General features: G+C 38.1%; 1 protein-coding gene across 1 annotated transcript in view; it reads left to right on the top strand.

Moving 5' to 3' along the window:
- The window catches only part of N4bp2l2 (NEDD4 binding protein 2 like 2), a 142,475-nt gene that overhangs the window by 16,941 nt on the left and 120,987 nt on the right, over positions 1-4,547 (top strand).

The following is a 4,547-nucleotide window of genomic DNA, read 5'->3' as shown; positions in this document are numbered from 1 at the left end:
CATTGGTGAACTGGAAGTCTGTCCTTGTGTCTTGCTTAAGTGCTTTCTCATTTTAATTTTTGTTGTCAGACTGTCCTTTGTTTAATCTCTGGATTATCACCCAAATCTTCCTGATATAGTTGCACCCTAGCTTCTGTGTCTCTAACGACCCACAGACATTCTCATCTTCATAACATCAGAGAAAACAGCTCATCAAATCAATGGCAATGCTTTACCCCAACTGATACAATCAGCAACACATTAAGATCAAGCACAACTTGGACCCTGACCACCTGTGGTAGTCACTAGTCTATCACCCTTAAATCATTTGAATTAAATTGAACTCAAGAAGCAGTCCAGAACATGTCTGCAGTGAACAAACTTTTCAATAGAGTATATTTACCATTTAATGGCACAGACAGAGTGAGGATGCAAGACCCCTGACCTCAGTTAGCTGATTGCTGAACCCCATGATGCTGAATGACCTCGGGCTGCAAGGCCCAGGTTGAGTTCCCCACTCTTCTGAATGGTTGAACTCCGTAATGTTCTATTACAGGTTTCCCACGCCCTTTCTTTAAAGATGTTCAAAGTTGGGAACTCAGAAAAATACCCTTGATGACCACCTCTGTCTTTGCAGAGTGGGTCCAGAGACTTGCACAGTCAGGAGGTCTGAGAGTGTGTGGGGGGCGGGGGATTATGGGGGTTCAGGGGCACCCGCGCAGCTACCTTCCCGGCGCTTGAGCGATGGCGGCTGGGTCGATAGCAGGCGTGGTTCTCCTTCCTGCGGTGGATTTGGCACGGCCTACCTCCTGGCGCTTGAGCGATGGTGGCTGGGTCGGGAGCAGGCGTGGTTCTCCTCCCTTGTTTCTTTTAATTATATTAATCTATAGCAGTTTCCCCCTTTTAAAATCTTTTTCTTTTTTTTTCCTGATACTGGGGATCAAACTCAGTACTTTGGGCTGGCCATGCAGGTGCAGTGCCCCTGAGCCACATCCTGGCCCTTCCTTTTTAAATCTTGACACTGTTCTTCATTGTTCTAGGTTGTTTGTCCTATATACTGTAGTTGTCTTGGTAGTTCTTTAACTTGCTCCTTTTTTTTCCTATATTTTCTGTAAATGGAAATTAACTGTATACTGGAAACTGGATTAGGTTCAGCTTTTTTGAGAGGCAAGAAGGGACAGGACAAGCAAATATTTGGTTTTGCCATTCTTAGTCATGCTAAATTGATAAGTAGCTTCCAAGGGACATTCTATCCTATTCCTTCCAACTTCCCTTTCAGCCTTAAACTGATGGGTTTATCCATCAATAAATTGTTTCCTACATCAGATAATTTCTTGAAATGGTGATTTTTTTTCTAGGACCTTCATTTCTTCCATATTTAGTAGCTCCAATCTTCCAGAACGAAGAACTTCCTTTCAACTAAAGCTTCCAACTAAGTAGCTATAGGGCCATGGATTTAGCTCAGTGGTTCCACAGCCTGCCTTGCAAGTGCAAGGTCCTGAGTTCGATCCCTGGTACAAAACAAAACAACAAAAAAAAAAAAAACAAAAAACAAAACAAAAATAACTAGGTAGCTTAAAGCATATAATATATACAGGAAAAACTGATTACTTTTTGATTGTCAATTTTTAGAGTAAGAGTTTTCAGTGAGGATATTTTTGAATAAAAGTTTTCATTGTGTTACAGTTTATGGTTTCACAGGAATGTTTAATGTATGGAAAGTCTGATTAACAAGTAAGTTTGATCATCTCTTATCTAAAATTCTGAATCTCAAATGCTACAGCATGTGAAACTTTATGAGGGTTCTTTTGGCGTTCAAAAAGTTTCAGCTGGGCCTGGGATTTAGCTCAGTGGTTCTGCCACCTGCCTCACAAGCCCAAGGTCCTGAGTTCGATCCCTGGTACCAAAACAAAACAAAAAGTTTCAGCTCCTAGAGCATTGTGCATTTCAGACTTTTCAGATAAGGGATGTCCAACCTATAAAATCTATGCCAATATTCCAAAATCTAAAAATCTCTGAAATCTGAACACTTCTGGTCTCAAGCATTTCACATAAGAGATACTTAATTGCCAGGCCTGGTGGCGCACGCCTATAATCCCAGCACTCGGGAGGCTGAGGCAGGAGAATCGCTGTGAGTTTGAGACCAGCCTGGGCAACAAAGTGAGTTCCAAGTCAGTCTCAACTACATAGTGAGACCCTGTCTCAATAAAAAGAGATAATCTATGTTTATTGTGTGGCATTCTAGGATTTCTCCAAATATATTTGAGGGGGGCATTAAAATCTCAAAAAAAATATTTTTGTATTTTAATGCCATAGAATATTGTTGAACAGCTCAAATGATGATGTTACAATTTCAAAAGTGTTTGGAGTTATTGACCTAAAGTTAAACAAGATTCAGTAATAAATGGAACAAATAAAGACTATTTCATTAAAATATCTATGCTGTATGAATTATTTATACTTGCTAAATGTAATGGAGATTTCTGGATGAACTATAGTATTGATTTTCTTTTCAGTATAATTAGTACAAACCTTTTCAAGGTAATCATATCTAGCAATCATTAGACCGTTTGTGTATGTGTGTGTTGGTAGTACTGGGAACGGAACCCAGTGGAATTCCACCACTTAGCTACATCTCCAGCGTTTTTAATTTTTTGACTAAGGGTTTTTGCTAAGTTGCCTAAGCTAGCCCTGCATTTGCTATCCTTTTGCGCCAACCTTGAGTACCTGGAATTACAGGCATTTATCACTATTCTCATTAGACATTTTAGTAGCTACAAGCATATTATTCAGGATGTAAATTACTCTTTTCAACACTTACTAAATAGCTTTAAATTCCAGTCACCATTCTGAGACAATCTATTTTCTTCCTGTTTATTACTCAAAGAATCTTAATTAATATTATTATATTTTTGGGGGGGGATACTGGGGATCAAACTCAGGACCTTGCGTTTGTCAGGCAGTTGGCGGAACCACTGAGCTAAATCCCCAGCCCAAATCTTAATTATTTTTAAAACATTTATAGTTTGAAAATGCCTTTAAGGTGTCAGTCTATCTCTTAATAGTATTTATCTAAGAAAACCACTCTTTTTTTTTTTTTTTTTGGTATCGGGGATTGAACTTGGGTCCTTGTGCTTGCAAGGCAGGTGGCAGAACCACTAAGCTAAATCCCTGGCCAAAGAAAAACTACTCTTGTTTGGTATTCAAACACTGTTTTCTTAGAAGCTCTAGTCTTTTAGAGCTGCACTGAACCGTGGTATTTAATTATGATTATTTGTGGAAATTGGATAACCTCCCCACACATAAATCAGAGATTTATTTGGTTAATTAGCTACTCCCCTGGATCAGCTCCTTGAATGTGTAACTATCAGACATTAGGAAAATTATTTACTAAAACTTTTAAGTGGGATATATGATCACTATTTATGATTGGAGATAGAACAGAGAGATGATGATAGCATCTTGTTGCTAGCAGCAAGCCAGCACTAATTGATAACACCTGTTTGTAAATTGATTTCTAAATTTCTTTTATATTTAGAAACATCTTCCAAATATGTATTCCACTATCATCATTACTCCTTAACATTTAGAATGTTAAACATCTTATATTTAGCATTTTAAACATCTGTATGAATGTTTTCATTATGTTAAACTTAATAGTTTGAATTCTAAATACTGGGGCTGTAGCTGTAACTCAAGGGGAGAATGCTTGCCTAGCAAATGAGAGGTCCTGGGTTCAATTCCTATCACTGCCAAAGGGAATTCTAAGTCCCAAGAAACCAGTCTTATCATTGCATTTTGCCTTGGCCTTTTACATTTTATCAGAAGTTCATAATTATTTTTCTTACGTTATATACCTGCAGTATATACCTACTCTCGTCATTCACAGTGGCTTGCTGTGACAGTGATTCTCACCTGATAGTATAAGAAATGGCATTGGAATGGGAGATTTTAGTAAAGTTCCATTCTCCTTCCAGCTCCTCTTTGAGAATCATAGTCGTAAGAAATCCAGTCAGTTTAACTGTGGTATTTATTTGGTATATAAAGATTTTCTGTTAAAAAAGTCATACTTCCGCAATTTATTAAATGTATAAATTTTTCTTATTTTTAAAGCATATATGTTCCCATTTACAGATGAACACTTACAATGTGTTCGTAAATCTTCCTTCTCCTTCCATATTTTGAACTATTTAAGACTTGACTATTTCCTCAACGTGTTTTCATTTAACACTGTCTTTCTATTTCAGTAATTTTTACCTTTCTCATAATCTGGGTCTGTTGTAATGTTCCATTCTTTCTTCTACTTCCTGTAAATGAAATTTAGCTCTGACTTGAAGGCTTCATTTGCTGTAAATTAATAAAATAACATGTCCCCAAAATGTCTTCTGAGCTAGTTTGTCCAAACCAGCATCCAGGCTAGAGAATACATGTGGCATTGCTTATGTCTGTGAATTCCCCCACCCTGGGATCGAACTCAGGCCCTTGCTTGAGCTTGCAAGGCAGGCGACAGAACCATTAAGCTAAGTCCCCGACCCCTGCTTTCTCTCTCTCTCTCTCTTTCTCTCTCC

Source organism: Fukomys damarensis, unplaced genomic scaffold (genome assembly GCF_012274545.1).
Source record: "Fukomys damarensis isolate Sample0158 unplaced genomic scaffold, DMR_v1.0_HiC HiC_scaffold_38, whole genome shotgun sequence".
In the NCBI taxonomy this organism is placed as follows: Eukaryota; Metazoa; Chordata; class Mammalia; order Rodentia; family Bathyergidae; genus Fukomys; species Fukomys damarensis.
The sequence above is the reverse complement of the archived record's forward strand: the minus strand, read 5'-3'. Positions and strand labels throughout refer to the sequence as shown.